Source organism: Pistacia vera, unplaced genomic scaffold (assembly GCF_008641045.1).
Source record: "Pistacia vera cultivar Batoury unplaced genomic scaffold, PisVer_v2 Contig248, whole genome shotgun sequence".
Taxonomy (NCBI): Eukaryota; Viridiplantae; Streptophyta; class Magnoliopsida; order Sapindales; family Anacardiaceae; genus Pistacia; species Pistacia vera.
This window is the reverse complement of record NW_022196055.1, coordinates 34,646-58,949: the sequence shown is the minus strand read 5'-3', so window position 1 is coordinate 58,949 and position 24,304 is coordinate 34,646. Positions and strand designations below refer to the sequence as shown.

At 35.2% G+C, this 24,304-nt stretch overlaps 2 long non-coding RNA genes across 3 annotated transcripts; both read left to right on the top strand.

The window, feature by feature from the left end:
• Nucleotides 1-875: 875 nt before the first annotated feature.
• Nucleotides 876-4,177, top strand: LOC116132040. 2 transcript variants are annotated; one of them, XR_004128359.1, is made up of 4 exons: nt 876-1,083; nt 1,180-1,254; nt 2,835-2,920; nt 3,160-4,177. It is a non-coding gene; the product is annotated as an uncharacterized LOC116132040 (long non-coding RNA). The 2 variants fall into 2 exon arrangements; XR_004128358.1 differs by lacking the exons at nt 876-1,083; nt 1,180-1,254 and adding an exon at nt 1,973-2,753.
• Nucleotides 4,178-8,859: 4,682 nt separating this feature from the next.
• Nucleotides 8,860-9,559, top strand: LOC116132042. The gene is made up of 3 exons (XR_004128361.1): nt 8,860-9,088; nt 9,207-9,265; nt 9,423-9,559. It is a non-coding gene; the product is annotated as an uncharacterized LOC116132042 (long non-coding RNA).
• Nucleotides 9,560-24,304: the final 14,745 nt, after the last annotated feature.

Sequence of the window (24,304 nt, the reverse complement as noted above, 5' to 3'; positions counted from 1 at the left end):
CATGTTGGTTTCCCTACTCTGTCTCAATCATGGTTATTATGGTAGTTGATAATGAAAAATGTATATTATTACTATGTTGATAAAAAAATTACAATAAAGCCTTCCTATTACAACTATACTGCATGTTAAACTGTGTGTATAGTCTGAATCTGGATATTCTTGAAACTTTCATTAATTAACCAGATTACACATCAACGTCTTCACCTACTTTACACATTTTCAGATGTACATTGCTTCTTAATTGAGACATTAATATATACTAACAAAGATATATTTTTTTATTTTATAAAAAACTGTTGAGATTGACATAATTTTTTGTACAGATAAAGTTTATGTTGCATTTCATGATGAATCCTAGGGAGTTCCAGTTTATGATGACTATAGTCAGTTGTAATATTTAATCCAGTGAAAATATAATTATGAAAAATAAGTGTCAACTCTTAAATGGTAAGTTATCTTCAAAAGTCAACTGTTCGAGCTACTTCGCATCGTGTGGTATGTTGTTAGAAAACTAGACTGAAATCTTGAAAAGAAAAGAATTTTCAGGTAGTACTTCTTTTGCACTACTCAAATGTAACTAAATTTACATATTTTAAGATACCTTCACATAAATCTAAACATTTGGTTGATAGCATAGAGAAGCTTTCGCAGGTTCGATCCTAAGGTTGTTGCCAATGGGGAGAAAGAGATCTTAGAGACATCATCAGACAGAGCGATAATGTTGGCAGAGAGCAGAGTGAGGTGCTATTAGACAATGCCAAATGCATAATGAAGTAAGTTTGAATATTCAATTGCTAGTATAATATTTGCTTTTTCTGCAATCTTTGAATTGCAGTGCTCAATAGTTGCTCACTTAACCTCATTGTCCAAATGCAGATTGTGAATGAATTCGGGTCGTTCGTAGCTTTATGTGGGGTTATGTAAATTACAAACCAGTTATAATAAATACAGATACCCAAGAAATGTTCCTTAAGGACTCCAAAAGCTGAAGCTATCAGCAAGGATTTACTGAAGCAGGGGTTCTGATTTGCTGGACCGGTGATAATTTACTCATTCATGCAGCGGCAGGGCTGACAATAATTGGTATTCTCTCACTCCTCAATTTTTTTATTGGGTTTTGTGTATTTTAATTGCTGTGACTGGTGATTAATGGATCTCATTTGATGTCAATTTTTGCAGATAGATCTCAGAGTTGCTTTGGGATCAGGGTGGTACAGGGGCGAAGGAATCGTCAACTGAATAGCTGTTTAGAAGGTTTTATTCTTCTTTTTGTCATGTTAGTTTCTGTTGCTTTATAAACATTTTTAAATAGTCAATTTTGTTCCAACTTCCCTTAGTCAAATATATTGATTATTTATTGCACGAGTTTGAGAGGTTGAGTGGCAACAATGGAAGTGACGCCGCCTTCAACATCCTTTAACACCCATTCTCTTCTCACAAAATTAAACCAAAGAAACAAAAGAGTTGGGTGATTATGAGTGTTTGATGAAATGCGAACCTCAGTTCTCTAAGTTTTTTTCTAATTTTGATCATGACGTTATTGCTATACAGGTCAGTTTATTTTTTATCATTCTCTCGTTGATGTACTTTTATTTGATTTGCGTTCTGTGTTTGAATGTGATTGTGTAATGGGACATGCGTATTGAGGTTTGGGTCATTTGGTGTTACAAGATTCTCATATTTGATTATTTCTAGAGTTGTAGCTTCTGATTTTGTTGCTGTATTTGAAGCTGAGACTTGAATTGTAAATGTTGTTTGTGTTGTTTTATTTGCTTCTCTTCTGCACTTAAAGCACATTGATTGGGTTACGAATGTGTTTCATCGAATTGCATAATGGGTACTTGCATCTTAAATGGTGAATTATTTGTTTGTCTTTCATGGCTTATTCATTTGTTTTGGTTTGTAACTGTTATAAATACTGTTAGTTTTCTTTTGCTATTTCTGATTATATGCGTATAAGTATTGCAGTTAAATTGGCAGCATCAGCTATGAAAAATCAAGGTCTAATCCCGACATAAAGACCCTATTTGTGACCACAGTTGTGGACGAAGTTAACTTTTTTTTTTTTCTTACAATTCTTAGTTGTTTATAAGCATGTGGACATGTATATTTACTGAATTGTGTCATATATATATATATATATTATATATATATACACCAAGTTCTGTGAGGTTGTGTTAGAGTTTAATTGATGTATGGTAATTAATTTAGATTGGAGCAAGAGTCAGTTTTTTTTCTTCAACTGAGGTATTCTGATTACATTTGACAAGTGGAGAGTGGGAGGTGGCATGAGTTGCATCAGAATTTCAGTAAAAAAGGAACCTTCCCCCTTTTTCTCATTTCTGCTTTTGCAGTTCTTCCTTAGGGGTTGCTCTTGCCAGATTTATGAACATGTTACTTTGTTCATTTCTTATATATATATATGTGTGTGTGTGTGTGTGTGTGTGTGTGTGTGTGTTATCTTTTCCTAATCTTTTTCTTTAAGTTCTCAAGGTTTGACTCTATTTCAGAAGCCTTTAGCATATTGACTATATTGACTTCAGAAGGCTTCATGTTGCATTTCCTCTCTGGATCCACTGGAATGCCTTCTTGGAAACCCTCAATTGACCGGAATTTGAGCATCCGGTGTGGCAGCAAGGCTTCTGTATCCAGTTTTGTCAATTCCTAAGTTCATTTCAGCATGGCTATAAGTGGCAGATGACAAGGAAATCAACAAATGGAAAAGGAAAAACCATCAAAGGGCCAAACTTTAGGTCACCTGATATGGTCATTTCTTTTCTTCTATATCTATTTAATCTGCACGTTTTCACTCTGAAGTGTATAATGTATTGCAGTGGCACATACTGGACCAGGAGTAGTTAGCATTGCAAATGTAGGCCCCAACACTAATGAAAGTCTATTTTTCATTTGCACTGTGAAGGTACATTGATTTCTTTTCCAGTAAATGGAAAAATTAGGAGTTAAAATTCTGCTGGTAATTTGTCAGTTAACAATCTATAAAATATGAGGTTAGAGAAAGTGGCCGTGCTATCTTTAAACTGCATTTTGGAATAATTTTTTTATCCAAGAGGAATAGTGTTTGAATCCACTTGCCAAGTTGTTATAGCGTGCTCGATAACGTTTACTATCTACCGACTCTTTTGTTCTTGGGTTTTCAAGGAACAGGCGCAGCACAAGTGAGCAAGGTCATGGATTTGGCAACAGCATTTGCATCGACGAAATTGAGATGACCAAAAGATTTTCGATTGGGGGAAGGAAGCGAATGAGAGTAATAAGAGAGTAAAGGTGGAGAATCATCTTTCCATTTATAAAGAGAGATTCTTTATGTGAAGTTTTAACGTAAGTAAGATATACTTACGGTTTACTTTCATATTGTTGTGATATATATGTTTGTAAGCATTGTTTTAAAAGCCGGACCGGACCGGTTGGACCGACCGTTGGATCGGGAACCGGTTAAGTGTCCGGTTCGGGTTAATCTTAAAACCGTTTATAAGCAATGGACCGTATTAAACCGTTAAAAAACCGGATCTTTTCAGCGAACCGCCGGTCCAACCGGACCGACTGATAAACTGGTCCAATTAAAAATCCCTAAACCTAATGCCCGCAGCCTTCTTCTCATTGCGTTCACTTCATCTCTCTCAGTTTCTTTCGCAAATTTCTCAGCTTCTTCTCTCTTCTCTGCAAAAATTTTTTAGCTTCGAGTGCAGTTGTCTGTTCTCTGCGAAGATTTCTCTCTAAAATCCCACCCAAATCACATCTGAACTCTCTGAAATCGTCCTCGCTCGCTGGAAATCGACGACGTCTTCCTCCCTCGCGGGAAATCGACGATGACAGCTTCGTCCCTCACTAGAAATCGACGGCAACAACTCCATTCATTGACGTTTAGACTTGGTTATTGGAAATTAATCCCATCTAGATCTTACTCTTCCTGAAGGAGGTGAAAAAACTGGCATCCTAAAGAAGGTAAAGTCTCTAGAATGGGTATTTGGTCATTATTTGTTCAGGACAAACTTATCATTGATCCATTATCTGTACTTTTTAATTGTGAATTTCCAATTTGAAATATTGTTAGATAATGATGTTGGTATACAGATAGTGGATGGTTGTATCATGCATGTATGACTGAAGTTTAGACTTGGTTATTGGAAATTATATATGAACATGTTTTTATGACCAATAACTATTATTCCATCTGTCCCACAATTTTAGTCCGTTAACAAGTTTTAGTATTCTATATTATTAATTTAGATTCTTGTTTGTCATTTTCACCCTTAGGTTATGTCATCAACTTAGCTTTATCTTGATCTGAATTGTATCAAAACATAGTAGTAATAATAATAGATTGCCGCATGCATATCAAGTTTTTGATGGCCAATCAATTGTTTGAACTCTAGCAAGATTTATATTGCATATTGAAATGTCATTTCTGGATTATACTTATTTCAGGGGAAATAATTATATGTTGAGTTACTTATTCTGACATTAAACTTAAGAGTGGTTTCACTACTAATAAATTAAAAAGTTTGAGGAAAAATAGAAAAATATTTGCAGAAGATTTGTGTTGATCAATATCACATGTGACAATACAGCTGGATAGTGTTTATTGCTTCTCCTTTCATGTCCATATTACTTTTGTCAAGCCTATTTCAGTATAACTATATTGATGTGCTTCTATTTTAGATCTTGCAAACTACAAGTATAATACCAATAGTTGGAAATTTCTTGCTGGACAAAAGTGTTGAAACTTTTGTGTCAACCATTTTGTTACATAACCTAAATATAAAAGCAGTGATTTTTCATTGTTTCATATATGGACTGTACATTTTGTTAGCATACAGTGGAGTTTATAATATAGTAGCCAACACATTTCCCGTGTATTTGTTATAATTTGTCAACACATCAAATCCTTTAAATCAAACAGCAAGTCTTCTTTTGAGTGCAGAACTCTCACTATACAAGAAAATCGAGTGGAGTTGAAGTCTAAATATTTACACTAACAAGTTCTATTTTAAAATCTTTTAAGCTTGATTATTTGTTTTGGCATTTTTATTTACACTGAATGTCGCTTCATTGATACTTATTTACACTAACAAGTACAAATTTTGCCTGTGGATACTTAACTGCTTTGATTGACAACAGGTGTTCTGTGTTTTTTATGATTTATGCATTTTATTCTGTCTATATAGTTTCGTATTCGATATTTGCTTAGTAAATCTATTATGTCGCTTGTTTCGTATTTGATAGGTAGATAGGTAGATAAATACTTAAATTATGTTAGGATTGTTGTTGAATTTGAACTTGGAATCATGTTGGATTGGACAGTAATTAAGTTGTTATTGTCTTATTAAAAAATAGAAATCTAAAAAAAAAGAAGTTATTTTAAAAATATGTTGATGTTATCAGGATGTGTGATGACATCATCGGTCCAACCGACGGTCCAACCAGTTTAACTGTGATCCGGCCATCAGAGCGGGTTGCTCGCCGGTCCGGTTTTTAAAACAATGTTTGTAAGCTCATAGAGATTACCGAGGGTTGTATCAAATGTAAAATGTATAAAAGGAAGGTGCAAGAGAGAAAAAAAAAAAAAAAAAAAAAAAAAAAAAAAAAGAAAAGGATACAATCATTAGTATTTCTCAAATTTATATGGTACATGTGTTTCTTCTTCTCTTAATAAAATATTGAAAAGAAAGCTTTCTCCATCACTGGGATAAAAAAACAGTACACAAAATGTCAACAGAACGAAGGACATTCTCTAGAGGCCTCCTCACGTGGGATATCATCTAATGGTGAAAAAAGTAATGCTATACAAGGATAGCACGACAAAGTTTTGTATTCAACTAAATTTCCCACTAAGGCATCAAAGATGAAAAACATTTGAGAAGTATAGAAGATTTCACGAGTTTTAGAATTGCAAAAAGCGACTCTTATTGAAAGATATTTAGTCAACAACGTGTTTGTCAAAAGGAAGCCATCATATTAGCATTAACATTCGTTCTTACCAGAAAAAAAGATATTAACATGCCTAAGTTTTATAGATAAGTTTTACAACCTGTTTATAGCTGCTGTTCTCAAATCTTTTTCCACTCGGAACATATAGAAATTTAAGTATCATTGACCTCCATAGCCTCGATGATTGTGAGTTTAATTTGTTACGAAGCCCACGCAGGATCTGAGTGTGCACCACCAAGGGGCCCTTGTAAATAAGAGTACAACACTATAACAATAAAATGAATCTCATGACACGAGTTGAGTGCATCAATTACAAGGAAAAAAAAAAAAAAAAAAAAAAATAAAGGATCAAAATGCTTACAGGAATAATACCATCAATAATTTTAAGCCTGTAATGTTCTTCAGCTGTGATTCTTAGCTTTTCAGCTACTTATAAATGTCAAGTGATATGCTGATTATATATATGGTGTACAATTAAATGATTGATTCCAACTACTACCAAATTTTATTTATTTTTGTTAACAAAATATTCGTATATCTTTGGAGCTGCTTGGGATGGTTTCCACAATGTAGCAGCACATGCTTAGCATTAATCAAGAAACAGAGCCATGAGAAAGAACCACCAAACTCACATAGCTATGAACATATGAGAAAGTAAAATCATAACAGCCTAGAGGCTAAGGAGAAATAACAAGGAATGATTATTCTCATATTGGTGATAAGAGAATGAAGAATTAGACTTTAAGTCCATTTAAAATTATATAAGAAGCGCCTTTATAACATAAAGATTTAAAATTGAACCAACATTCAATTATTCTAAAACGTAATGTAAAAATTAATTTCTAAACAACCTACGAAACACGCGGGTCTTTTAACTAGTTATTTGATCAAACTTAATTCTAAAAATTCTGAATAAAATAAATTTTAATGTTAAAAGTTAAAAAATCTTACCTTTGGGCAAGTTTGAGATTGTTGTAACTTTAATTTAATCAGTTTTGGCTTAACTTGGAAATAATCAATTTTAAAAATAATTTGGATATGTGTTTGAAAAAACATAATTTTGAAATTGTTTTAATTTTCAATGTCTATAATGTTAGGTATGGTGAAATAGATTTTGAAATTGTTGTGGTATATATAATGACCAAAATAGACAATTTATATCGTAATATTCTTATAATTCTATTTTGTATTTGATATGCATTTAATAAATATTTAAAAAATGTATTATAATAATTTTATTTAATTAATTAATAATTTGAAGAACATTCAAAAAAGTTTGATTTGGGTGTCGGTCAACCACTATTGCCCAATGGTCAACGTCGACAACAAGTGGTGCATTGGCGCCACTATCAGTTCTGATACCAGAAGATGCCTAGTAGTCGGGATCCGGTGGTTAAACTGGATTTCAACATATCATTTAGCTGAAAAAGAAGGCAAAAGCTTCAACCGCATTTTGCAGCCAAATGGCATCTTCCAATCCGATGGAACTACCAAATTACTGTAAATCGGCTTCTCTTGGTTCTAATGGGACCAATGGTGGTGCCAAAGCGCCACGATTTTTCACATTGACTGGCGGTCAACGGTTGACCAACATCATAGTACCAGCAACCACTACGATTCCATTTTTTTTTTTATATATAAATTATGAAATTATTTATTTAGTGAATCAAATGTCTATTTAAGTTTTATTTATTTATAATTTGACGACTTATGTATGGGTATGTTTGTCAATTAATAAAAAAAAAAAGCTTTGGTAATTTGATTTTTAAAAGCTACCCCTACTAGCTTTTAGAATCATTTTATAAAGCTTATTATTTTATAATCAACTTCAAACTTAGTTTTAAAAATTGTTTACCAAACACATTTGTTTTTGTCACTTAAGAATTAAGTCTTAAGCTACAACAATTCAAAAGGCACTCTTAATATAATTTGTTAATAATAGTCATAATAATAATAAGATAAAATTTATAGTTTTTTTTTTAATAATTTATAATGAACCTATGTGTTTGACCGTTTTTATGTGAACACCTCTTGGTTTTAGAAATTTTATCAATTTTACCTTCAAATTTATCAATAATTTCATCAATTTAACCTTTAAAAAATATATTAACTTCTTAACATTGTTGATAGATTAATTGAATTTGGATTAATAGTAAAAACATCATTGACTTATAAACTCCATTAGAATAACCTAACAGTATGAAAATAAATAGTGGTCAGGGTCGCATTTTCAAAACCAGTAAGTGCTCACTAATAAAGGTCAAACATATGAGGTTTAATATAAAAAAAACCTTAAATTTTATATAATAATTAGAGAAATTATATTAAATGACACAATTAGGGGAAGGGAGTTGAGAACTAGCACCACTATAACAAAAATGATCTACGATAACATTGGATAATAACACTTTTCCTTAAAATATTACTGTAAACTATCTATGGTAACACTTGATATTAAAATGTTATGATAACAATTTTTATATATAACAATTTAACTTTTTATAACACATTTTATATCAATGGTAATTATTATTTTTAAATGTTATTAATATATATCTACAGTATCATTTTTAAAGTGTTACAATAGACTTAATAATATAATAGATTTTTTATAATGTTATCATATAATAAAAAAACAATAACATTTAAAAAGTGTTATCATAAACCCAATTATTTACTAGGAAAGAAAATAGTATTCCCACCAACATGAAATGAGGTTGATTTTGTCTCATTTTTATTGTTTAGGGGTCAAATGGTATATTATTTTGGGTTTACTTTGTCACTTTTCATTCATGTAGGGACCAAATAAAGTTTTTACATATACCCAATTATTAACCCGGAAAGTAACACCTAATACCCGCCAACCCAAAATTTCCAAAATTTCCCAAAATTTCCTACCCTTATTCACTCGTTTTCAACTCTTCCAGCCTACTCTCTCAAACAAAATACCCTAATCGCTTCACTTAATCATTTTCATTTGGAAAAATCTAGTGAAAATTGTTGGCTTCATCCAATCTTTAGTGTAAAATCTCCAATAACCATAACCTACTGAACCTTAAATCAAAGCCCCAAACCTTTGAGAGGTAAATTAGTGAAGCACTCTTAGTAATTGGTGGAACATTCTTCCAAATCCCTGAAGGTAAGGCTGGATGAATGATCAGAAATGTTCTTATTTGAACTGTGTATGTCAATTTCATTATTATTAACCTGTTATGTTTGAGGATTTTGACCTGAAAGTGTTGGTTTATGGTTTATAGAGAATAGATCCCTATTGAGGAATCCTCCAGAGCGAGTCTTGCCCTGCCCTTGTCGGTTGGTAATCAGCTAAGCTTGGAGTTCTCTTGCAAATAACTAAAAGAATTTGGGTTTCACCTCATCTTCTTTTTTTTTTTTTTTGGATGAATTCGTTGTTGTTTTGCTATTTAGAAAAATTTACTATACATCCAATTTGGATTATATGCTGTCTGCTGCAGGTAATTGATGAGTATGATGAACAATCTGAGGTAGCTGAACGACTAAGAATAAAGGTAAGTTTTTGCCTTTGGTTTATTATTTTAAATAATTGTGTGCTGATGGCATGGCTTATATACATTATGAATCTCAAATTCTTGGAAGTAAAGAAGTTAAATTTATTTTGTAATCACTTGGTTGTTGTTGGATAATTTTTATTTTATCTGACTCTAATTTTTTAATCACTTGGTTGCACTTTTTGGAAAGTGTCTCAAGACATAGCACATTTCCATGTAGCACAAAATTGACGGACAAAATTGCCCCTAATGACAAATCCTTAACCATTAATTGAAAACCCGTGCTTCAACTCTAAAATCCCAAGTGAAGACTTGAATTGTGATCTTGAGGAGAAATTTTTTAATAGATTTCTTGATATATTGTTTTTGAAATGAAAGTTTTGTTATTTCAAAGTTGTTTGAAATCTAAATTTTGAGTGTGTTGCATATATGTCTAGGAAAAATGTTAAATAAGTTATTTTTGAAATGATTTGTTGTTGTTATAGTTGATTAAGCTTATATTCTATTGGATATGTTGAAAATGGATGGTTTAGTCAAATATGGGTATGGCTTTTGGCCAATTTTGAAGGATTCAAATGAAAAATTGTTTAAAGGATGAAGACGAGTTTTGGCCAAAACCCACATGTCAGTCGGATTCGGCCAATTCTGCTTTTTGATACTAAGGTGGCCAAATATGGCTGAAACCATGCCATTGAGCCAATTTGGCTGTTTGGACATAACTTGTCTTGGCTGAATCTAATCGAATCAGCTCGAATCCAAGGTATTCGGCCAAAAATTGACTTAATCTTCTATAGTAAAACCTATGTTTTTTGGTCGAATCCAACTGAAACCCACTTGATTAGGCCAAAAAAATGCAAATTTCAGAAACGATTCACAACCATACAACCTATCACATGGCCATTTTCACACCCTTCTCAACAACTCAACAATACTTCAACATATCTCCGATTCTTAACCCTAAATTCCCACCAAAAACCCTAAATTTTAAAACCAGTGCTTCCACTCAAATTCCACTCGATCTTGGCACAAATAGGAGGTGGGTATAAGTTTAGGGTTGAAAGTTTGAATTTTGGCAATGGAGAGAGGGGTAGGTTAGGGTTGAAGAAGATGGGTGAATACTATAAGCTTTATTTATATATGAGGGCAATTTTAGTCGAAAATATTGTATGAATTAGGATTGTGCTGTTTCTTATGAGATTTTCCAAAAAGTACTACTTCTCAATCAAAGACTCTAAATAGCGTCATTTAATATAATTTATAGGATAACTATAATTCAATAAATAAAAATAGAGTAAATGACATTTTCCCACCCAAGGTTTGGCCTAATGACACTTTTCCACTTGAAAAAGTTTCAAAATGACACTTTTCTACCCAAGCTTGATAAGAATTCTCCAGCAGAGTCTAATAAAAACCTCCATGGAAATCAGGTGAAGCCCATAGAAGAAACTATTCAAGGTAGTGGGGACAATTCGTGTAGGTTAATGGATCTATAAAATGCAGCGGAAATTATTATTATTTTTTTAATTAGATCTACAAATCTTAACCAAGATCTTTATGCCGGATTTACATTATTTTAAATTAACCAAATCAAAGGATATAAAATTTCATACCAGCATTGGAGGCTCCTTCGATTTGAGGTTGGAATTGCTACCACTCCAAAGTAGAAGTGCACTCGCAATATCCACATGAAGACAAGACGGTTGTCATTGAGGGATTTTTAAGCTGGGAAAAACTCTCAACTTCAAGAATAATTTTCTGTAGAATTTTTCTTCCCAAGAAAAATTCTTTCTCTCTCAAAAGGGTTCCCCTTTTTGGGAGAGGGAGAGAGAGTGCGGCTAGGGTTTATTTTGATTGAATGAAATTATTTCATTTTAATTTTAGTTGCACTTAAATAGTGCACACTAAAACCCTATTCCAAATTGGAATAGCCATCTATTCCAATTGGATATTGGAATAGATTAGCCTTGCAACCAAACATGGCATTTTCAATTCAAATTTAAAAACCAAATTTGAATTCACATTATCAATATTAATAATAAATATTAATATTGGATAATATCCTTTATATTTAAATATATATATAAACTAAATATTTAAATATATATAATCTCACTAATTTAATTTCCATATGAAATTAAATTTAGGCAACAACTTCAGTAAATTTAATTACATTATCAGATTACCAAGATGCCCTTTCATCTTAATAGACGAAAATGCCGTTTCATCATAAATGAAGAAAACACCCTTCTCATAATTTTATTCTTAATCTGTCTTCAATGTGTGCGACCCAAAGGCTCCTCATCATATCGGCAGTGAATCGTATTGCGATTGACAATCAATCAATCGTTCCACTAGACACAGACTGAGACTGGCCTCTAGCCAAGCATTATGGCCACCCGATAAATTCGGATTCAGCGAAACCGCCACCTATCAACGATATGGCTACCGTGAAATTCAATCCTTTCATCATCTATTATCTCATCAAGGCTGAGGCATAGAAGTAGTGTCAACCTCAGATATCCTTAATATCTCGGTATTCAGTTATTGGACAAACGACCGGAATAGATTGGATTGCCATCTATCGAATTATTCAGTGAGATAATTTCTCTCACACCGGGGAGTGATGAATCCTTTGTTGATCCATCATAGTCTTGATACACTCATCGATGCAGCCAATCACTACTGTGTTGATAGATCTGAATAGAACTACGTTGGACTAGTGTCAAACTACACCAATCGGTACATAAGGCGCTCTGGTGATCTCAAGTCTAAGGATCACATGCACCACTATTCGTTGGAGGATTTATTCCACAAACACTGGGGTAACCATCTATGTGGAATCCTCTAGTGGGTCGGTTTGGTGAACTTGCCTACAACATATACCCATGTGTTGCACTAAGTTGTCACTAAACAACCTTGACAAGTGAGATCTGTCATTGCCTTTCGATAGGGTCATCCAACACTATGATAGCCTTACCGTATTATCTGTGCCCTAGGTCAGGATAATATTGGGGCTATGGACGTTTCTAGAATGGCCACCGTATGTGCTCATAAGGTTCTCACTATTGATATTTCAAACACTTGATACCCTCGTCATGATTCTACCATTCTAAGGACATATACCATTTTCTTATACGAATATGATCATATCATATGGTATAGGTAAATGCCTTTTATTGATAATAAAACATGATTACAAAGAGTCAATTTACACAATTAGATTGACCCTAGGGTACCTATTCTGACAATCTCCCACTTGCACTATAGCTAATCATTCATGTATTTAATAGTAAATGACACTAAGTGCTTATCATGCTTATACTGCAATAGAAACTTCAACAGTGGGTTAGTAGGTATTTTGCATATTTACACATCCTCTTTCTGATTGATTTCTTTGATTAGATTGAATCAACTAAATATGTGTTTGGATCACGGATGAGACCGTGGTTCTTTAGCCATAACAATGGCTCCATTATTGTTGTAGTAGAGCTTTATTAGATCGGTAATACTTGGAACCACATCAATTTTAGTAATAAACTTCTTAATCCAAACTGCCTCCATGACTGCATTAAATACTGCGATATACTTAGCGTTAGTTGTATAATTCGCTACAGTACTTTGCTTCGAGCTTTTCTAGCTCATTGTAGCTCATTGAGACAAAATACAAAGCTCGACTGTGATCAATAATCATCCTTGTCTATTTGGAAACTAGCATCATTGTATCCTCTTATAGTGAGCTCATATTCCCCTCCATAAACCAAGAACATGTCCTTAGTTCTTTTTAGGTACTTAAAGATGTTATTGACAGCCATCTAGTGACGCTCACCTGGATTCGATTGATATATACTACAAGTGCTTAATGCACATGAGACATCAATCCGAGTACACAACATGGCATGCATGATAGATCCAATTGCTGACGCATATTAGATCCTCTTAATTCTATCTCTCTCATTGTGTGTTTTAGGACACATATCCTTGGAGAGATAGACACCATGTGACATAAGAAGAAATCCCTTCTCGGATTCTTCCTTACTGAATCTCTTTAGTACTTTGTCTATGTATGTACTCTGACTTAGGCCAAGCATCCTATGCGATCTATCTCGGTAGATCTTTATTCCAAGGATGTAGGCTGCTTCTCCTAGTCCTTCATGGAGAAGCACTTGGATAACCAAGTCTTTACTGATTGCAAGTTCAGTATATAATTCTTGATCAAAAGTATGTCGTTGACATACAATACTAAGAATGTTACTACGCTCCTACTTACTTTCTTGTAAACACATGACTTATCTTCGTTCTTGATAAAACTTAATTCTTTTACGGCTTCATCAAAATGAATGTTCTAGCTCCTTGAAGCTTGCTTGAGTCCATAAATGGACTTCTACAACTTGCATATCTTATTAGCTTGTCCATCATGAATGAAACCATTGGGTTGTGTCATATATACATCCTCTTCAAGGTTTTCGTTCAAGAAAGCTGTTTTGACATCCATTTGCCAAATCTCATAGTTATGATAAGCAACAATCGCAAGCATAATCTGGATCGACTTAATCATGGCAACCGGGGAAAAGGTTTCTTCATAGTCAATACCATGAATTTGTTTGAAACCTTTGGCAATAGTCATGCCTTATATGAATTCACATTGCCATCCATGTCAGTCTTCTTCTTGAAGACCCATTTACACCTTATGAGTTTTACCCCTTCAAGTGGATCCACTAGAGACCATACCTGGTTTTGGTATTTGGAGTCCATCTAAAATTTCACGGCTTCAAGCCATTTAATGGAATCTGGACCCGATATAACGTCTTTGTAGGTTTTGGATTCATTGTCTTGGTAGACCAGTACGTCACCATGTTGAGTCATGAGAAAACCTTATCTCTCAGGCTCATGACACACTCTTCCAGACCTACGTAGCTCCTGTGCTACTTGAGGTGGTTCACTTTGATCCACAGATTGTGGAGTAACCTCCTTACGATGTTCAACCACTTGATGTGGCACATCTTCCCGTCCTTCGTTTAATGTGCCTTGTTGTTCTAGAACTTTATTGAGTTCTACTTTTCTCTCACTAGTACTTCTTAGGAAAAACTCATTTTCTAAGAAGACACCAGTATGAGCAACAAAATTTTTGAGCTCTTCTAGGTGTAAAAATAGTATCCTTGGTCTCCTTAGGATACCCCACAAATGCACATTTGTAAGATTTCGGGCTCAGCTCGTTCGAAGTCAATTTCTTGACATAAGCTTCACAACCCAAATCCTTTGATAAGACAAGTTAGGCTTTTGTCGACTCCATTGTTCATATGGAGTCTTATCTACAGACATTGACAGCACACAGTTCAATAGGTCAGTCGCAGTCTCTAGGGCATAACCCTAGATGATGTGGTCAAATTACTAAAACTTATCATGGACTTAGCCATTTCAAGTAAGGTCCTATTCCTCTTTTCAGACACTCCATTGTGTTGTGGTGTATATGGAGAGGTGAGTTTAGACACTGTTCCATAGCCACACTAGGCATAGTTGTTATTTTGAGAATATCCTTATTGTCTATTTTAAGAACATATTATTATGAAACAGTTCCATAAATAATATTATTTATACTAAAAGATAACAATCGATTAGTAAAACAATATTCTTGCTTGTCCAAAGTGGGTACATAAATATTATTTCTAGAAACTGAAGGAAAATCATAATAATCTACAAGTTCCAAGTAACAAGCCCATAGGCAAAATCAGATAATTAGATCCTACAACTAATGCAGCATCACGTGCTCCATTTCCAACTGGTAGGTCCACCTCTTCCTCGGTGAGCAATCTACTCTATCGTAGTCCCTGTACATCAGTACAAATATGAATACGACATCCTGTGTCAATGACCCAAGATGTTGACAGGAGAAGTTAATCTCAATCATGAACGTACTTGATGAAGAAGTAGCATTCTTCTTCCTTTTTGTTAGGAAAGCCTTACAATGTTTCCTTCAATGGCTGCGATTCCCACAGTGAGGACAAATGCCCTTCCTATCTACAACAGTTTCTTCCAACGACTTCTGAGCCTTTTCCTTCTCACTTGAGTTAGCTTCAACTAACGTTAATGTTTTTGACATTTTCATGCCTGACTTAGTAGCCTTCAACATATCCAAAAGCTCGAAAAGGGTATTCTTCTTATCATCCTCAATGAAGTCATAGACAAATTGAGAGTAAGAATCTGGCAAAGACTGTAATGTTAGGTCTATTGCTAAACCCTCATTAAGTCTACGTCCCAAAATCTCAAGCTTGTTCATATACACAGTCAACTTGAGTATATGATCGCCAATTTTGGTACTCTCTTCCATCTTGCATCTGCATAGTGACTGAGACACCATATGCTTCTCATTTCTCTAGAGAGAATAAAGAATAGAAGCTAAGTCCATATTCTTGCACTGCTGTCACAGTAATTGTGTCATTGATGCAAGCACAATATATCTTGTCATTTTTGTTTTGAATCATATGTATGCTTCATATATACATACCCATCCTGATGGATAAAACTATCAGCTGGCTCTAGTGACAAAGCCTGCTCGGTGGTGTATAATCTATCGTTTGACTGAAGTATATTGTTTATACTTCTATACCAGTCAACGTGATTCTCACCATTCCATTAGTTTCCCAATTCGATGATTTGTTGTTGTGATGATTGAAAGTAATTGATCTACCATACGCAGCGGAAAACAAAAATTCAATCGGTAAATCAATTACCTTTCTTTGCCTAGATCCGAGTATAAATTATATTGTTTACATGTTTATAAACAAAAATCTGTATAAAGTAAATCCATTCAAGGATTAGAATACTTACGTACGTTTGGAGGCTCCTTTGAATATCTCTGATTTCGGACAGGAACACTGTTCACGGTACCGTTCATAGTTACTGTTCATCTACTGTTCACGTGATTTTTCACCAATCGATCCAAAGTAGGATTGTACTCACAGAAGTCCACACGAAGATAATCCACAGAACTCTTGATTATTTTGCTAGTACAATCAAGAGCTTCAAGAATCAAGAAAAAGAACAAGAAAAGTTTTCTTCTTGAGAGAGAGAGATAGGGTGGCTAGGGTTTTAATTGAATGAATAATTCTTTAATGTTTTAATTTTAAGTTGCACTCATATAGTGCAACAATTGAAACCCTATTCCACTTAAGAATATCCATGAACTCCAACCCTAGTTCACCCTTGCATCAGAACACACCCTTTATGGTATTTTAATTAATTAATTATTATTATAATTAAAATCAATTAATATATAATAATATATTAACATTTAATTAATAATAATAATAATTCATTTAAATATATATATAATCTCGCTAATTTAATTTTAATATTAAAATTAAAAACAAGCAACAACCTCAGCAAATTTAATTACACTGTGAGATTACCAAAATACCTTTTCGTCCTAAAAGACGAAAATACTCTTCTCACAAATTGATTCTTAAATTATCTTCTAAGTGTGTGACCCGCAGGCTCCTCATCATATCGGCAGTGTGTAGTATCGCGATTAACACCAATTAATCGTCTCACTACACATAGACCAAGAATGGCTCCTAGCAAGGTATCATGGCCACCTGATAGATTAGGATTTAGTGAAATCACAGCCTGTCAACGGTTTGGTTACCGTGTAATCAAATCCTTTCATCAACTGTTATCTCATCGAGACTAAGGTACAGAAATAGTGTTAACCTCAGATATCCTCGACATGTTTGTATTCAGTTACTGGACCAATGACAAGAATATTAAATTGGATTGAACATCAACTCAATCCCACTGCGGTCATAGATTTAGTGTCATAGCCATTTACTGAATTACCTAGTGAGATAACTTCTCCCGTACCTAAGAGTGATGAACCCTTTGTCGATCCACCATAGTCTCGATACAATTCTTAATGTAGCCAATCACTATCGTATTGATAGTTCTGAATAGAACTACATTGGGCTAGTGTCAAACTACATCAATTGGTGCACAAGGCGCTCTGGTGATCGCAAGTCTAAGGATCGCATGCACCACCATCCGTTAGAGGATTTATTCCATAGACAATAGGGTTACCATACATATGGAATCCTCTGGTGGGTCTGTCCAGTGAACTTGCCTCTAGCAAGCACCCATGCATTGCACTAGGTTGTTGGCAAACAAACTTGACAAGTGAGATCAATCACTGCCTTTTGACAGGGTCGTTCAACACTATGATAGCCTTACCGTATTATCTGTGCCCTTACTTCAGAATAATACTAGGGCTACGAATGTTTCTAGAATGGCCACCATATGTGCCATAGGGTTCTCACTATCAAGATTTGAAACACGTGTAACGCCCCACTTGAAATACGTAGCCATTGTGTAAGGTATGGCCTAAAGGATTCCTTAATTGCCCCTAAATGTGTTTGTATATTGTTCATGTTGTTTGGTTGGCCTTTGGTTGAGTTTATGTTTTGGGTTTGATTGAGTGTGTACCATGGAATTGATCAAGACTTAGCGGATTTTGGAGTTGCGATCTTCGCCGGGGCGAGGGAGAAGCTTCGCCGCGGCGACGTTGGTTCTGTGTTGGCGGTGTCAGTTCTGGATTGTTTCGTCGGGGTGACAAAAGGTTCTTCGCTGCAGCGACGAGACGGCAGAAAAGTTTCTTGAGTTTTCTAGAGAATTCTCCATAGGGGTAAAATGACCATTCTACCCCTAATTAGCAGGAAAAGTGGGGAGTAAAATGCAAGGAAATTTCATGGAGAATAGTGTAAAATGGGGGTGAGTTAGTAAAGAATTAAAGGATAAAGGTGGAAATTTCAAGAAAGAGTAAGGGCAAAATGGGAAAGAGTGTATATTATATGAGCTAATAAGGGTTGAATTCTCTAAACCCATTCATTTCACCCATTTCCACCGCCTCTTCATCTCCCATTTTCTCTCAATTTCTCACTCAATCTTCCAAGGGATTTTTGAGAGTTTTGAGTTGGAATTTGACAAAGAAGTGATCCTAAGCAAGAAGAGGTAAGAATCCCTACTTTAGAGATGAGTTTTATTCATGTAAGGGTTAAGTTCTTACTAAGTTTATGCTTAGGAAATAAGGGAAAGTTATGATCCAACAAGAGTAGAGAGCTTTAGTGGAGACTACTCAAGTATGAGGTAAGTAAATCCAACTCAAGCTAAAGTTTAAGAAATTCTTAAGTAGAGATTTATTTATGCATGTATATATGATGCTTATTGAGAAATTGAGTAGAGATGTATGTTTATTTGTTGAGAAATTGAGTTGAGAAGAGTATTTATATTATGTTTGTTGGATATTTCCTTTATGAGAAGTGTTTTTGATGTGTGATGAGAGAGTGAAATTGAGATGAAGTTGGAGGAAATTGAGTAGATATTTTGGGAATGTTCTTCTATGATAGGAACCATGCCCATAGAAGGAAGTTTCCTCCCATTTTGGATGGTTAAAAAGAGAAGGAGAGTTGTAGTTAGAGAAGAGTTTTTGTATGCACATGAGTTGCTTGATGAAATGTCTAAGTGAAAACATGTTACCAAACTGCCCTGTCACAGCCGTGACTTTCTGAGTGATTTTTGGGTATTTTACGGATTGAACTGGGCCGAGACCAAAACATAAAAGTTGTAGCCCTGTCTCTAAGCTTTAAAATGAGACCAAAACCGTAGCAATCTGATGTGTATAACGCAAGTTATGCCCTTTTTAGTGTGACCTGTGCAGAATGACGATTTTAGAGCAACATTGCATTTGGCATTTCAAAAGTGCATTAATGAGTATGAACCATCCATATGCATTAATTATGCATTGAGAAGTAGTTTGAAAAAGAATAGAGAATGTTGAGTATGAGCTACCTTATGAGTACTAGCTTAAGAGTAGAGAATTTTGAGTATAAGCTATACTATGAGTAATAGTTTGAGTGAGAAAGAGTAGAGAATGTTGAGAATAGCAAATCTTAAGAGTAAAGAGAATGAGAATACTCTGATAGTAAAGAGAAAAGTTGAGAAAGAGTAGAGAATTACTCTAAGAGTTAAGCTACATTATGATGAGTAGCTAGAGAAAGAGTAGAGATCTTGTGCACAAGAGTTAAAGAAGAGAATAGAGTAAGTTATGCGATGGGGAACCTGTGAGTGATGAATAGAGTCACGAGAGTGGGTGCTTTGTGATCCCCAGCCATGCCTTCGGTCAGATGAGGCCGTGACCGTCACGCAGAGTGGAACATGAGGTTCCAGCCATGCCTCCGGTAAGATGGGGCCGTGACATTCAGAGAGAGAGAGAATACACTCACATGGCCAAAGGTTCTGAATCCATGCATAACTAAATCCGATCGGTAGCGAAATGAGCGGAAGTCACGTAGAGTGGTAGCGCCCAGCCGTGCCCCCGGTCAGATGAGGTCGTGACATTCCAATGAGTAAGAATGAGAAAGAAAAGAAATAGAAAGAACAGAGATACGAAAAGCTAAGAGTTAAAGCTGTCTTATGAGTAGTAGCTTGAGTATGAGTACTAGCTTGAGAAAGAGATGAGCAAACATGAGAAGAATAAGAGAGAGATAAGAGCATAGAGTAGGTTATGCGATGGGGAACTCGTGAGTAATGGGTAGAGTATTCCCGCATGTACGCCGCATTGAGACAGCGGCATGAGTATGAGATAGAGAAGTGGTGTAGCCCGTGAGAGTGCATGCGGATGAGGGCTATACCCGAGTACCCAAGAGAGAGATTTTATACTCACATGGCCAAGGGTTCCGAATCCATGCATAACCGAGTCCGATCGGCTAGATGAGGAGAAGTCATGTAGAGCGGGAGTGAGTCCCGGCCGTGCCTCCGGTAAGATGAGGCCATGATTACTAAAGAGATAGAGTTAACAGAAAAGAGTGATGAGAAAGAGAAAAAGAAATGAGAACGAGATAATAGAAAGAATAAAGAATGAGAAAGCTTGAGAAAACTTGAGAAAGAATGAGATAGAAAGAGAGAGAGTCTGAGAAACAATGCGAAAGTTAAGCTAATAAGAATAGAGAGTAGAAGAAAGTAACATGCAGTTCTTTCGTATTAATTTCATGTAGAGCTTGTAGCCGGCGAGAACCATGATTTTCCTTCATGGTGAGATGATGAGAATAAGAGAGAACCATGATTGTCCTTCATGGTGAGTAAGATAAGAGAAAAAAAAAACAGAGAGAAAGAAAGAGTAAAGAGCAGAACAGAGTTAAAGGAGAATAACAGTATTAGAAAGAAAGAGAAAAACAGTGAGAATTAGAAATAGAAGAACGGTAGAGTAAGGAAAGAACCAAAGAGTGAGTTGTGGGGACAGGTAGTAGAGGATTTACTTACTGAGCATTGTTGTGCTCACCCCACTATTCTTCCTTGTTTTGCAGGAATTAGGAGCAGCGGTCGGATGGATGTCGAGGAGCGGAGAGTATTGGCACTACTGTCCACCAGTTATGATATTTTGTATTAAGTAGAAAGTTTTTAATCTAGAGTACTTTGTACATGTAGAAAATTATATTTTATGAGTAAAGAAAAGTTTGAGTCCACTATCTTCCATACACTATGTATATCTATAATTTGCATAGTATGCATTATATGAATAGTAGTAGAGAGCAGGTGTTGCAACACTCGATACCCTTGGCACGGTTATATCATTCTAAGGACATATATCATTACATACACGATATAGAAGAGTATGCCTTTTATTGATAAATAAACATTTATTATAGAGTCAATTTTACAATAATTGATTGACTCTAGGGCACCTACTCTAGGGCTGCCCAAAAAATCTAGATTTGGTGCATGTTTTAACGCGAGCCAGATCAGGCCCTTAGCTAAAAAACCAAGTGCCAAGCAAGGGCACTTGGCCACCACATGGAAGCCTCGAAATAGCACTCAATCAAGAGGACAGCAGCAGTGCATTTGCATTTGCATGCGCCACTGCTGTGTGTGGCAGCAGCCTTTGTGCTCATGCACAAGGCTGCTGCTGTGCCGTTTGTGGCGGCATAGCCTAAGGCCACATGCTTGAGCATGTGTCCAACACTCCTCCCCATGCAGCAGCGTGCAACAGCACTGTGTTGCGCACTATCGCGCGCAATCTGTGAAGCAGCAGCGCATGTTTGCGCGCTGCCGCTGCTGCTTCTTGTTGGTGCCGTACGCGGCAGCACACAGCAGCAACATGCCACCCTACATGGAAGCATCCTACTCTGATCGAAATCAAGTTTTATTTGATTTTGATCCCCCAAAAACAGAAGCAAAAAATCAGATTAGCAACACATCAACTGCAGCTGATTTTTAACACAAAAAAATCAGTTTTTACGCATCACGCGATAACATAATTGATACATATCGAATTCATCACATCCAAACATTATAAAATAACGTAAAAAGCTTAAAGTTGGCTCTGATACCACTGTAGGTTAACGGATCTATAAAACGCAGCAGAATTTTTTTTTTTTTAATTAGATCCGCAAACCTTATCCGCAAACCTTACCCAAGATCTTTGCCCAATTTGCATTATTTTAAATTAACCAAATCAAAGGATATAAAATTTCATACCAGCGTTGGAGGCTCCTTTGATTTGAGGTTGGAATTGCTACCATGCCAAAGTAGAAGTGCACTCATGGTATCCAAATGAAGACAAGACGGTTGTCGTTGAGGGATTTTTAAGCTAGGAAAAACTCTCAACTTCAAGAATAATTTTCTGTAAAATTTTTCTTGGGAAGAAAAATTCTTTCTCTCACAAAGGAGTTCACGTTTTTAGGAGAGGGAGAGAGAGGGTTGCCAGGGTTTATTTTGATTGAATGAAATTATTTCATTTCAATTTTGGTTGCACTTAAATAGTGCACACTAAAACCCTATTCCAAATTGGAATAGCCATTTATTCCAACTGGATATTGGAATAGATTACCCTTAAACCAAACATGGCATTTTCAATTCAAATTTAAAAATAAAATTTGAATTCACGTTATCATTATTAATAATAAATATTAATATTGGATAACATCCTTCATATATATATAATCTCACTAATTTAATTTCCATATGAAATTAAATTTTAGTAACAACCTTAGTAAATTTAATTACACTGTGAGATTACCAAAATGCCCTCTCATCTTAAAAGACGAAAATGCCCTTTCATCATAAATGATGAAAATATCCCTCTCATGAATTTTATTCTTAATCTGTCTTCTATGTGTGCGAACCAAAGGCTCTTAATCATATTGATAGTGAATCATATCGTGATGATAATCAATCAATCGTCCCACTAGACACAGACCGAGATTGGTCTCTAGCCAGGAATCATGGCCACCGATAGATTCAGATTCAACGAAACCACTACCTATAAGTGATATGGTTATCGTGCAATTCAATCCTTTCATCATCTATTATCTCATCAAGGCCGAGGCATAGAAGTAGTGTCAACCTCTGATATCCTTGATATCTCGGTATTCGGTTATTAGACCAACGACCATAATAGATTGGATTGAGCTACAACTCAATCCCACTGTGGCCACAGATTTAATGTTGTTGCCATATACCAAATTATTTAGTGAGATAGTTTCTCTCATACCCGGGAGTAATAAATCCTCTGTCAATCCACCATAGTCTTGATACACTCCTCGATGCAGCCAATCACTACCATATTGATAGCTCTGAATATAACTACGTTGGGCTAATTTCAAACTACACCAATTGATACACAAGGCACTTCGATGATCTCAAGTCTAAGGATCACATTCACCACCATTCATTGGAGGATTTGTTCCATTGACACTGGGGTAACCATCTATATGGAATCCTCTAGTTGGTCGGTCCGGTATAGCAAGCACTCATGTGTTGCACCAGGTTGTCACCAAACAACCTTGACAAGTGAGATCTGTCACTACCTTTCGACAAGGTCGTCCAACACTATGATAGCCTTGCTGTATTATCTGTGCCTTAGGTTAGGATAATACTAGCTTTATGGACGTTTCTAGAATGGCCACCATATGTGCTCATAGGGTTCTCACTGTCGAGATTTCAAACACTTGATACCCTCGTCATGATCTACTATAACACTCACATCAAGGTATGTAATTTTATTTATGTCCTAATACCCTTAGTTGGATTTTTTTGATGTTACCTTAGACAAATGTGAAGGAAATTCCTTAAAACTTCATTAGGGGTAAAATGGTCCTTTCACTCCTAATTAGAAGAAAAAGTGGGGAGTGAAAGGAAGTAAAATAATATGAAGAAGATAATAAAAATGAGGGTATTTTGATAATTGACTAAAGATATAGATGGGATTTCATAGAAAGTGCAAGGGCAAAATGGGAATACTTGCATATATTATTAGATATAAGCTTTCATTAGAAGAAACCATAACCATATTTCAGCCCTTGTAGACGCCACCCTCACCTCTTTTTCTCTCAAATTTCTTCACCAAATTCCAAAAGGAAATCATAGGATTGGCTTGGATTTTTTTCTTTCAAGGTAAGTAAACCCAATTTTAGCCTTGATTTGAGCATGTAATACTCACTCTCTAGCTAGTATGCTCAGAAAATAATAGTAAAACTCACAAAATATATATAAGAAAATATACATGTAGATGAGTATAAAATAATGGGCCCATAACTAATTTTTCTTTAAATACAAATCTTTATAAAATATAATAAAGTTACAAAACATCAACTCGACAGTGCATGTAGATGAGTATAAAATAATGGGCCCATAACTAATTTTTCTTTAAATACAAATCTTTATAAAATATAATAAAGTTACAAAACATCAACTCGACAGTGTTGCCCAACCCTTCCGCTGCGTGACGTTCCAAGCGACCGCATCTCACCTATTACCTGCAAAAACATTGAAAACAATGGGGTGAG